Source organism: Lissotriton helveticus, chromosome 3_2 (assembly GCF_964261635.1).
Source record: "Lissotriton helveticus chromosome 3_2, aLisHel1.1, whole genome shotgun sequence".
NCBI lineage: Eukaryota > Metazoa > Chordata > Amphibia > Caudata > Salamandridae > Lissotriton > Lissotriton helveticus.
Genome location: NC_136062.1, coordinates 63,953,376 through 63,967,158, shown reverse-complemented (window position 1 = coordinate 63,967,158; position 13,783 = coordinate 63,953,376).

Sequence of the window (13,783 nt, the reverse complement as noted above, 5' to 3'; positions counted from 1 at the left end):
AGCAAGAGGCCTGCCAAGACAGTATTATGAATAACAGTTATCTGTTTGCTTTACAGAATCACGTTTCAGCCTGGTGAAGAAGGTACACAGAACCCGTCTGAGGGAGATAGGGCCTAGCCATTCTGTCTCCATTTAAGTAAATCACAGTGCTTGCATCCATAGAAGAGCTCACAGCCCTCATGCAATGAACGAATAAATATGCCCTCTCTGTCTTTTAGTGATGAGCAACCTCTGCTTCAGATAATACATCCCGGACTCAAGATATCAGATAGTACCAGATGTGCTGGTCGCCTTGACACTAAAGATCTCTCTGCTAGACTGAAAGTCAGCTTCCTCCCAGTTACACGTCAATTGCACGTCATGCTCAAAGTTGCACAATTAGGGCATAGTTCCAGCTAGCTATCCAAACTCCTCCTCTAAGTACCCACCCACCTATGACACCTACCTATCACCTACCTATGACTCATCAAAGTGTACACCCACATGTTCTTATCTCATGTTCTCTCTGCTCTGCCTCGAGCGTTCCTTCTTACGTCCTATGTACAAGATAAAATGTATATAACCCATGTTCAGAAAATAATTGTTAGAAGACCCTTCCTGAACCTCTGTGGTGATGGAACTGATTCTCCCTTTGACTCGAGTTATTGGAATAAAGCCCATTTAACTTGGACACCACGGATCCTGTCTCTCATTTGATGCATGATACTTTGTTAATGCCTAGAAATTCTGCCAGGGTAATATTTTATTTACCACACCTGGAACGGAAACAAGCACCCTGGGACCGGTTTCGGATTCATAATCCTCATCAGCCAGGCTATCTTGAATCCAGTGGCTAAGTGAACAAGGGACTCACGTCTGAGCATACCCTGCCACACTTAGGGCGAACAAAGCGATACAAAAGGGGATGATGGACGGAGCGTTTGAAGAAATCAAACACTCGCCCCCAGTCAACTGATCTGGGTTTAATCCATCACCATTCTTTAGTTCACTCAGCCACCCCAGTTCAGACATGGCTAAATGCAAATCAGTCTGACCCTGTGCCTCATGGGAACAGTCCAGCCCGAACTGCCAAGCCATATCTTCCCTGGACCGGAAACAAGCATCCTGGGACCAGTTTCTGATTCATAATCCTCATCAGCCATGCTATCTTGAATCCAGTGGCCAAGTGAACAAGGGACTCACGTCTGAGCAAACTCTGCCACACTTAGGGCGAACAAAGCGATACAAAAGGGGATGATGGACGGAGCGTTTGAACAAATCAAACACTCGCCCCCAGTCAACTGATCTGGGTTTAATCCATCACCATTCTTTAGTTCACTCAGCCACCCCAGTTCAGGCATGGCTATATGCAAATCAGTCTGACCCTGTGCCTCATGGGAACAGTCCAGCCCGAACTGCCAAGCCATGTCTTCCCTGAACTGGAAACAAGCATCCCGGGACCGGTTTCGGATTCATAATCCTCATCAGCCAGGCTATCTTGAATCCAGTGGCCAAGTGAACAAAGGACTCACGTCTGAGCATACCCTGCCACACTTAGGGCGAACAAAGCGATACAAAAGGGGATGATGAATGGAGCGTTTGAACAAATCAAACACTCGCCCCCAGTCAACTGATCTGGGTTTAATCCATCACCATTCTTTAGTTCACTCAGCCACCCCAGTTCAGACATGGCTATATGCAAATCAGTCTGACCCTGTGTCTCATGGGAACAGTCCAGCCCGAACTGCCAAGCCATGTCTTCCCTGGACCGGAAACAAGCATCCTGGGACCGGTTTCGTATTCATAATCCTCATCAGCCAGGCTATCTTGAATCCAGTGGCCAAGTGAACAAGGGACTCACGTCTGAGCATACCCTGCCACACTTAGGGCGAACAAAGCGATACAAAAGGGGATGATGGACGGAGCGTTTGAACAAATCAAACACTCGCCCCCAGTCAACTGATCTGAGTTTAATCCATCACCATTCTTTAGTTCACTCAGCCACCCCAGTTCAGACATGGCTAAATGCAAATCAGTCTGACCCTGTGCCTCATGGGAACAGTCCAGCCCGAACTGCCAAGCCATATCTTCCCTGGACCGGAAACAAGCATCCTGGGACCGGTTTCGGATTCATAATCCTCATCAGCCAGGCTATCTTGAATCTAGTGGCCAAGTGAACAAGGGACTCACGTCTGAGCATACCCTGCCACACTTAGGGCGAACAAAGCGATACAAAAGGGGATGATGGACGGAGCGTTTGAACAAATCAAACACTCGCCCCCAGTCAACTGATCTGGGTTTAATCCATCACCATTCTTTAGTTCACTCAGCCACCCCAGTTCAGACATGGCTATATGCAAATCAGTCTGACCCTGTGCCTCATGGGAACAGTCCAGCCCGAACTGCCAAGCCATGTCTTCCCTGGACTGGAAACAAGCATCCTGGGACTGGTTTCGGATTCATAATCCTCATCAGCCAGGCTATCTTGAATCCAGTGGCCAAGTGAACAAGGGACTCACGTCTGAGCATACCCTGCCACACTTAGGGCGAACAAAGCGATACAAAAGGGGATGATGGACGGAGCGTTTGAACAAATCAAACACTCGCCCCCAGTCAACTGATCTGGGTTTAATCCATCACCATTCTTTAGTGCACTCAGCCACCCCAGTTCAGACATGGCTATATGCAAATCAGTCTGACCCTGTGCCTCATGGGAACAGTCCAGCCCGAACTGCCAAGCCATGTCTTCCCTGGACCGGAAACAAGCATCCTGGGACCGGTTTCGGATTCATAATCCTCATCAGCCAGGCTATCTTGAATCCAGTGGCCAAGTGAACAAGGGACTCACGTCTGAGCATACCCTGCCACACTTAGGGCGAACAAAGCGATACAAAAGGGGATGATGGATGGAGCGTTTGAACAAATCAAACACTCGCCCCCAGTCAACTGATCTGGGTTTAATCCATCACCATTCTTTAGTTCACTCAGCCACCCCAGTTCAGACATGGCTATATGCAAATCAGTCTGACCCTGTGCCTCATGGGAACAGTCTAGCCCGAACTGCCCGAAAGTACACAGCAGAGTACATGGCCCTTTCCTAACTAGACAATACTGAAACATGTATTTTAGAGTACACCTGCCTTACTAGAAAACTGGCAAAAGGGCTTAGCAGAATAAAGGTCACCTGCCCAACTACATAATAGTGAAAAGTGCATTGCAGAGTACAAGGCACCTTCCCAACTAGAGAAAAGTGACAACAATGGGGACTAAACAGCACAGGACGACCAGGGTATGCAGGGAATTCTACACGGCGGAAGGAGGCGAGCATCGTCGGCGGAGCACCACCCTTGGAGTAAGTGTGACTATAGGGGGTCTCCCCTTGCCCGCCGCCAGTTCTAATCAGAAATACGGGTAAACTCGTATTACCACAACTTGCTAGAGAAAATTCCTCGACATGGAAGGAACTGATTTTAAGGTACCCTCTTATCTCAATTGGAGGTGACAGCAAAAGCACACTGGGACAGGTAGAGTCCTGAGGAAGGCCGGCGTGACCCTACACTTGGGGCATACACTTACAACCGAAACATATTGACCACCTGGCAGTAAAGCATGGGTGCTAGGAGCACATAGTATCTCCCAATTACCTCCATCCTTCACGTTTTTAATCCTGGCCTGGAGGTCCAGGAATAAAGTCTTAGGCACAGCAAAACTTCAGAGCTAGTTTTAACTCACACTACACTGCACTTTTACTTCCGTCGTTCCCAGTCACGATAACATTATTATTATTTTTTTTATGTTGCATTGTCTCTCCCCACCATATTGCTCCATGCCGGGGTGTTTTGTAAGTAGCCCATTGATGAAGCATGTCACACATTTTTGTGAGTGAGGGCAGTACAGCACATACAGCACATGCCACTATGCAATATGAATATATTTTATTACTCCCTACTCCTTTTGGTGTACTATGCAGGGAATGACAAAAGTCAGGGGAATCAAAAACAACTAGAACCTGGAAACCTGGCAAGAAGAAGAACAGCAGGGGGTCTGGGAAACTTTCTCTAGAATTTTCCATAGACTGAAAGGATGTTGATCCTAAGGGTCATTCCCTGGAACCTACAGTGGGATACAATGCTACCCGTGTAGACCTACCTATGTTAGAGGGTAGCAAACATTGGGGGCAACACAGGCATAGTTCTGTAAAGTGCATAGGAAGTGCCTTACTCTTGAGTGTCTACAGTGACAGCTATCAGCAACTCTGGTGATAACTTCACTTATTGGGTGAATAGTCTTCTTTATAGTGAGCCTATGGTATTGGAGCCTGGGTAAACCCATGTGTTCATTGTCTCCCAGTCCTATCACGCCATCATACTAGAGTTGACTCATGATATTGCCCTGCAAGACATCTGGGGGATTCTAAAAAATTTGACTGACTGGTCACTCACTGCTATGTAGATGCAATCTGATGCCTTCTAAAATTCTTGCATCACCTGTCAAGCAAGTTGGAAATCAGTGGTAAACACAAAGTCCCCCTCTGTAATGGGAACACCCTTCAAGAGGGTGGGCATTGACATTGTTGGACTTTTGGACCTCAAAACTATATAAAGCAACAGGTTCATCCTGATCTTGGTGGACCATATCACATAATACCATGAGGCCCTATCCCTGAGGTCGGTGACTGTGCCTGCAATGGCCAGGGCACTGATGAGGATATTTATCCATGTTGGTTTCCCCAAGGATGTTGTATCTGACAGGGAAGTTAACTTCTTGTCTACATTAAGTCTGTGTGGGAGGAGTGGTGGGTAACCTACATGTTTTCACCTTTATACAACCCCCAGACCAATAGCCTGGTTGTGGGGTTTAACAAGACTTTCAAAGGCATGACCATGGGCCTATCAGAGCCCTTGAGGCTGAAGTGTGATGTACCCTAGCCGTGCTTTCACTTTGCATTCCAGGGTGTGCCTCAGAAGGGACTGGGCTTCTGTTTGACCATTCTGTACATAGACCTCCCAGCCTTATAAAGGAGGGGTGAGAGCAAGCTCCCAAGAAACGCCAGGATGTAGTGAGCTACATAATGTCCCACTGGGCTCAAATGAAGCACTTCAGGAAAGAGGCCACTGAGAAAATAAAGGCCAGCCAACAAGCATTGTCACGCCCATAAGATCACTCTATTCAAAGGTGTGAGTGATGGAGCCAGTGGAGACTGCACCTTGAAGGACCAATGAACCCGGTCCAGAGAGGGAAAGGAGCGGAAAGGAGAGGTCACCTACCAGATGGAATTGAAAGATCAAGAAATCCATTGAGAGTCATACATGTGATCTGCCTTAAGTAGCTCTTTGAAAGGTCCGAATTTACCATGCTCTTGGCAACAGATGATACTGAGGAGGGATAGATTGAGCCCTCCATAACCTTTTGTGTTCTAAGTAGAAAAGTGGGTCAGGGGAAGGAGTTGTCCCTGACCCCAGAACAATAGAGTGACAGTTGCAACTTGCTGGGGCAATTTTCCTCTTCATTCTGAATTACCCCAGAGGTCACTGATTGTTGTACACCGACAGAGATGGAGAGGAAGTGGCCTAGTGGCTAGAGCGGTTGACCTCGAAACTGGGGAACCGTGTTCAAGTCTAGGTAGGGATACTCAACATCCTGTGATTCCTGGCAAATCACTTAATATTCCCGTACCTAGCAAAAATGAATGTGTCCATCTGTAATGCAACTGGTGCTCATGTTAAGCACTCAGATACCTTCGGGTTTAGTTTTCACTATATAAAACTCCCCACAAAAAATATTATATGGACACAGGGAGCAGCATGCCTGTAAAAAACAGAATATACAGGCTGTCCCTGCAGGTCACAAGTTCTGTGTGGATTACAGTTGCATCAATTCAGTCACTAAGACTCACGCTCACCTTATTGCCCAAACTGATGAGCTCATTAATCTGTTAGAGAATGCTAGGGTCCTTAGTACCTTTGACTTAACATAAGGGTGTTGGTAAATTGCCATAACTGAGGAGGACAAGTAGAGGTCAGCTTTCTCTTCTCCTGTGGACTACTTTCCATTCAGAGTGATGCCCTTCAGACTAAAGAATATCACTGCCAACTTTTAGAAGTTGGTTTACTGTAACTTAGCAGGACTGGAGAATGTTAGTGCTGCCTATATGGACAAAAAGGTTGTTTTCGGCCCCAGCTGGTATGACCGTCTGTACCACCTCCAGAAAATGCTTCAGGCCCTGTAACAGGCAGACCTGACTTTTAAGGTCAATAAGGGCCAGATAGAGCAGGCTTCAGTGGTGCCACCAAGTCAAAGAAGGCAAGGTTCAGCCTTTTCAGCCCAAGATCCAAGCCCTCATGGCTTGGGTGTCTCCTAAGAGCCACACTAAGGTGAAAAACGCCCTAGGCCTCAATAGGTACTACAGAAGATAGAGTAATGGATATATCACCATTGCAGTCTATTAACAAAGCTGACATCTAAGAAGCAGCTTCAACAGTTCATCTGGACAAAAATGTGCCAGAAGCACTTAACACCTTGACGGAGACTCAGTGTACAGCACTGATGCTCAAGGAATCAGTGTTTTGTGAATAATTCTTAGTGCAGACAGATGCTGCAGATAATTTCATTAGGACCTGGTTGTCAAAACTGCTTGATGAGGGATTGGACGAACCGGTATCGTTCATCAGCACAAGGCCATTTCTAAGGAATCAGAGGTGGAATCCAATTGAGTGGGAAGTGCTTGTGGTGGTGTAGGTCCAGGTTCACACAGGTCAGAGACCCCTCAAGTGGCTGATTCAAAACTGTTGAGGTGGACTACCTCCTTACAAGGAATGGACTTCTGTGTGGTGAAACATCACCCTGGACTGACCACACCAATACTGATGGTTGTTCTAGGTTTTTCCACCTTAACATTAATAACTCCAATGAGAATGGTGTAGTGTCATGTAATATAAAAACTGACAGAACTGTTTTGGTTCCTGATAGACTCTGTAGGCCTGTGACATAAAGTTAGACGGTTAATACGTGAATGCAGTTTTAGAATTAGTTTTTTCTTACATGCTGAAGAATAAAGATGTGTACAGCTAATCACCTTCTGTGACATTGTACGAAGAAAGTATATACCATGAATAATTTAGGCCTGAAAAAATTAATGTGAACAATTACCCATTCCACTGAAAACAGCGTGTTGACAGTTTTGCAATAAGTGTTTTTAAGACGTTGTGTTTTACGTAGTGATGTGAGTTCTTTTATATAAATTCATTGTAGGTGGATGATTCATGGGACTTTTTTGTATTGAAAAGATCTTCAAGTACAAAAGAATTGTTGAACATGGAATAATTATTTTTTCAAACTGTGATTTATACAAGCAGAATATTCATGGACATTATGATTGAGAATAAAATGAAAGAGAATTTTGAAATGAGTACAAAGTGTGGCAGAGATTATTTCTACATGTTATTGTCAAAACCGACAGTGCTTGTCCATTTGTTTCAGGAGCAGATAGAAAGTTCTACACTTAAAGGGTGGGCAGAAGGGAACTTGATTGTTTAGGTTTTATACTAGTATGTCCCTTTTAGCAGTGAAGGGTGTCTTTCCTTTTGCTTCAAACCCTCAGAAGTCTCCCATATTTATTCTAAGTTTCTGGGTGTCAAGCAGAGAGGTATCTCTCACCAATGGGAGGCAGGATAATACCCAGGGGTATGACTACTTCCTACAAAGTGCGGTATATGTTGTCCCAGAATACAGTATTCTCTCTAAATCTAACATGGAGAAAGCCTTGCCTTTGGGGTGCAATCTAGCTAAGCCAACTAACTGGTATGGTTACATTTAACTAACACACTCTTTCTAATCCCTTGATGAATCTAATAACTAAGGCTCTTGTGTGGCTGGGGTGCAGGATGTGGGGGTCTGCATGTGCTGGTCCCAAACTGTCATTCTCCCTTTGAAGACAAGTTTGGCTGCCACATTCTCTTCCTGACTTTTGGCTTTGCAGCTAAAGTTCTCCACCCACAGGCAATCCATTGTCTATTCTGATATGACACGTCACACCTCATCAAGGCTGGTTAATCAGGAGAAGCCAGCTGGAAACCTTATTATAAATCTAACAGTGGCACACTGATAGATTTAGCATAACAATTAATTAGATACATTGAAGTATATTTGTAGGCGGTTCCTGTCAAAATGTATACTTAAATAAAATATCTCAATGTTAGCTTATGGAGCCTTTCACTACAATGGGGAAAACAGAATTGCCAGTTTTCCCTCACCAGGGCTTACAAAACATATTTTACAATGTCCCTGTTCATAGTTAGATGGCCCCCTTCCACGGGAGTGCATAGGTGAGAACTTAGGGCTGACTTACATGCAACAATAAGGTAGTCTCAAACTTTGGAAGTACCTTTAAATCCTGATTAGAATTTGCATTCAAATGTATGGTTAAGGCAGCCTAAAAGGCAGTGCCGCCTTTAAAATGACCATGAAAGTGAAGGGGATAACCATGTGTCCCTCAGAACCTCGGTATAAGTAATGAAGTCTACAACGTCATCTATGGGGACATCCAGTTTCTTAGTGTGAATGATGATTAATCAAAGACAATAAATGTATAGCGTACCCAAATTTTATCAATTTATTTTTAAACAAAAATGTAAGTCAAAACACTCCACGCGAAAGACATCCTTAGTATGTACTATACATATATTTCATTTAAATGTCTCTTGTTATGAATGGCTGTTACACAAATAAATCACAGGACAAACAGCATAAATTCAGTGACTAATGTAACATAAAGTGCAACAATTTTCAGTACAAAGTCACAAATGAACTAACCTTGGGCAAAGTACTATGCTACACTTGTGTAGTTTACGACGTTTGCCCAATTTTTTCCTTCCTTGCGATCCTCTACATCAAGTTGGCAACCGCGAGCCAGCAAAATAATATCGCGGCGAGACTTTTTCCTCGTTCGCGATCAGCAACATCAAGTTGACGATCACGAGCGTGGAAAATAAACCTCCCGGAGAGATTCACAAAGTGGGGGGGTCAGGTTACTCATTGTGAGTGGTCGCGTATGCTCACGACGGTTCATGATGAGAAACTAACAGTTCGCGTTGAGAAACCTGCCTTTCGAGTAGAAATCTACCCGATGCAGTTTGCACTCATTGCACAGTGTGAACAAGCATCTGGCAATGTGCAATCAGTGCGAACAGCATTTTTCACAGTGCACTACCCAGTTCGCTTAGCTACACCTAGCCTGCGTAGTGCGAAGTGCAATTCACGTAGCTACATGTAGCGCTACTACGCAAACTACGCCCAGGGTTAAAATGAACACAAAATTCATCAAGACTTAGAATAAACATATTCATAGAAATCCTTCCTCTCTAAACTTATGTAGTTCAACTACCACCCGTTTTAGACATTAGCATTGATTAACAGGTGAAGCAACTCAGGATGTAGACTTGATTAGGCATCGACGTTTCAACCCCAGATGTGTGTCTTAATGAAAGGAAATCACGTTGTGTCTTCCTCAGGACAGGTATAAACCCTATTGAAAGCAAAAACATGGGAAAGAATGAAGGCACATCTCCTTGCCTTCATGGTGTCCACAAATTAGCATTAGTCCAAGCCAGCAATAAATCAAGGTAGCCAACCAATTTATCCTAAATCCATAGCCGAAGAAAAACGTTATTGGGCCATATGAGGTAAATGGCATTTACCGAATCGTAAATACCGAATTTTACCGATTCGGTATTTACAAATCGGTAAATGCCATGTAGGTAATTATTCTGTAATAATTACCGAATCTGTAAGAATCGGTAATTACCGAATCGGTAATTACCGATTCTGTATTTGCCATTAATTCCTATGGGCCTTGAAGCCCATAGGATTCAATAGCAAATACCGATTCGGTAATTACCGAATCGGTAAATTTACCGATTTTACAAGGGGGACAGGGTGTCACTTCGACACCCTGTTGCACCCCTGTTTCTGGCTTGTGTGCCATGTGACACACAGACATGCCCTTAGGGCATGTCTGTGTGCCACATGGCACAGGTGTACATGCACAGATGTGCATGTACACAGGAATTCGTTATTTACCATGCAATAATATTTCATGGTAAATAACGAATTCCTAAGGGCCTGTGGCACTGCTTCCAGTGCCACCTACATCCCATATTACCGAATCTGTACATTTACTGATTCAGTAATTTACAGAATCGGTAACTTTACTGATTCGGTAAATATACAGATTCGGTAATATTTTGGCCACCTACATCAGAAACTCAAAATACCAGTCGGTAAAGGCCGAAATCAGCCGTTACCGACCGGTATTTGGCCACCTACATATGGCCCATTATCTCTAAAAAGTGGCACGTAATCAAATGTCTGTGTTTGGAGTTAAAGTCCACAATTCAAATCCGAAAACCCTTTTTTTTATTTCTAAATAGGCAGAAGGTCCAATCTTAATCCTCCAAGTGATCCTAAAAGCATGTGGCAATGAATGCAAAGAAACTGTGGCATGATGAAGACCTCCCTCCTCTCCATCATGCACTTGTTTCTTTGCATTCATTACTACAAGCTGTTAGGATCACTTGAGGATGAAGATTAGAATGCGGACCTCTCCTTGGCTCTTTCAGTGAGGGCAATCTGCCAGTAGCCTGAAGGCAAATCAAATGCATTCCCCATCTCAAAGGGTGCCCAAACAACAACTCAAAGGAGCTAAAGTATATCCTTGTTGTGGGACCTCCTTGTAGGCAAACAGTAGGCATTGGAGAAGAACATCCTATCTCCTCCTGAGTTTGCTCGACAAACCATTGATCATACCCTTTAGGATCTTATTGAACCTCTCCACCACAACATTAGTCTAGGGATGATATGGGTGGTGAACTTGTAGGTACCACCACGTTCATCCCACATCGCCTTTATATAGCTGGACCATATGTTTGTGCTTCTATCTGGAACTAACTCCTTTGGGAAACCCATTTTGGTGAACACCCCAAATGGACCTTAGCCACCAAAGAAGCAGTGAATGTCCTGGGGCTATTGCTTTAGGGTATCTTGTGGCATGGTCCTTTACTACCAAGATATACTTGTTCCCTGTTGCATCTGGTAGTTCTAGGGGACCAACAATGTCCACCCCCACCATCTTAAAGGGAGTTTCAACCACTGGCAGTGTTATCAAGGGAGTCTTTGGCGTGCCCCCTGTTATACCACTGGCCTGACAGGAGCTAAAGAACCTATTTACCTATGACATATGAGCCAGTAGAAACAGTTCATCAACCGGTTCCAGACCTTATCCTTCCCCAAATGACCTTCTAAGGGGATATCATGAGTTTAGGTCAGGATGACCTCACTGTACTTCTGGGGGACTACCTATCTCTGTTGTAGGCTCAGTGGAATCCACTGTCACCCCCTTTTGCTTTGAGACCGTCTGTCTCAAGCTCTCAAGGGTGGGATACTCTCTTTCCCTGACAAAACTCCTCTCTAGAGGGTCCACTGGCTCTTGTCAATTTTGCCAAACCTGACAGAACTTTCAGGGATGGTATCCAAGATGGCGGCGACGGTGGCGCGAACGAGCAGAGGGAGCCCCGGGACGCAGCGGACAAGGTAAGTGCCTTTTTATTTAAAAATGTACAAAAATTAGCTGCGTAGGGGAGGGGGGCAGGCGGTGCGTAGTGGGGCTATGTGAAGTGCATAGGTGGGCGTAGCTTCATGCCCACTTTGCGTAGATTCGCGTAGCCCCACTACGCATGCTCCGCCCAGGGTTACTTCTTAGGGTCTGCCATACCTCCCCATTCCAAACTCACTATAGCCATGGGATGGAGTTTGGCTCTGCTGTCTACATAGGTTACCTAGTGAAACACCAGGTGTGATCTGCTCTGGAGAAACCAGCATCTCTGTGACCATAGTCACACTCGCTCTTTCAGAGCCGCAACCTCAGTTCTGTTTATTTTAGGCCTCTGTCTGTATCTCTACATATCAGGAGGCAAGGCGGCCAGAGTTGCTATACCCACCCCACCCAAGGACACTAAGGTTGCCTCTGTCAAACCCTTCCCCATCTCTGGGACAATCTCCACCCCCCCACCAATACTAGCAATCCCCCAGGATTTCGCACCAGTGGGGGGCATCTTTGTGCAACCAGCATCTCCTCTCTTGTGCCCTGGCTGATTACAGTCACAGCACTTCCCCTCTTATGAGGGATCAAAAAACTTACTAGGCTTTCCCTTAAACCCTATCTCCTCAAAGTTGGATTTGCCTGGGCCTACCCTCCTTGCACAGGTTTGGTGGGTTTTGTGAGAACTCTTTCTGTTTTTGACCTTCTTTCGTCTTGGGATTTCCCGGGGGAGGGCTGTACTCCTTTCTTTTGTTCAACACCTGGTGCTAATTTGAAACCCTGGTTCTTACCTATTCACCAGCTGCTTCTCCCAGCTCTCCGGAATCCGACTACTTAGAGTCCACTAGGTATTGGCATAACTTCTCCTGCTCACAATGATTTGGGATGCACTCTTTAAGAATTAAATCATACAGCCCATCATAAGTACTAACTTTATAACCTTCAATCCAGCCCTCTAGTGCCCTCCATTAGATGTCCACAAAGTCACCCAGGATGGTGTGCTCCCTTTCTGGGTATCTCTGAACCTCACTCTATTCTGCTCTGGGGTCACACCAAATTTATTGACTAGGTATCTCTTCATGTGTTGGTAGGATTTCCCCTCTCAGGGTCAGGAGCCTGTCCCATCCAGCTACTGGGATCAATTCCTGCAGAAGCGAACCCCAATACTTGGAGCAGAACCCTGCCATCTCATGGGAACTCTCAAATGCAATTAGCAATTTACAATGCCATCCCCAGAGGGGACTCCTGGGGCAGAAGCCGGGACCCCGTAATCACAGCGCGTTTTTAAAAATGTATACTTTCCTTTTGGTAATCAGATTGAGTGATTTGCCTTTTTAAAAATTGGATTGTGCCCATCTTACTGCGAATTGCAAACTTAGCATACTTGTACTGGAACTGTAGGCCTGATTTCCCAATCCTCCCGCTCCTCTGTTGCAGCCGATTTTGGGGCTGGAGGGAGACTGGGAAGGACCGGGCAAGAGGGAGACGCCATCTTGGGGAGGATGCAGGGTCGGCGCACTAGTTGCTCGGGATCCCACCTGGTCAATGTTATAAATAGCCAGTTCTACACCACGCCAGTACCTGAGGGGACTCCTGAGGTGGAAGCCGGGACCCCGTAATCACAGCGCGTTTTTAAAAATGTATACTTTCCTTTTGGCAATCAGATTGAGTGATTTGCCTTTTTAAAAATTGGATTGTGCCCATCTTACTGCGAATTGCAAACTTAGCATACTTGTACTGGAACTGTAGCCCTGATTTCCCGCTCCTCCCGCTCCTCTGTTGCAGCCAATTTTGGGGCTGGAGGGAGACTGGGAAGGACCGGGCAAGAGGGAGACGCCATCTTGGAGAGGGTGCAGGGTCGGAGCACTAGTTGCTCGGGACACCACCTGGTCTAACGCCCCCATTTAAGGATGTCATTGTACTGGGCGCAAGCAGACACGCGCAGCGGGCGTGCCGGCGGCGCATCGAAGGCAAGCCCGTCTGCTCCCGTCCGCGCCAGTAGGTCGCCTCTCGCCAGGGACCGTGATCTAGAGAGGAGGGCAAATGTTATTTATACCAGAGATGCCCTATTGGGTTTCAACACCTCAACTGCCTCATGTAAGAGGTTATCTCCTCATCATCGGAGGAGAAATTCAACATGCTCTTGTGGATATACCCTTCCCAAACCCATGTCACTTCCGTCCCGCACGGACACCTGCCCTCAGTAACAAA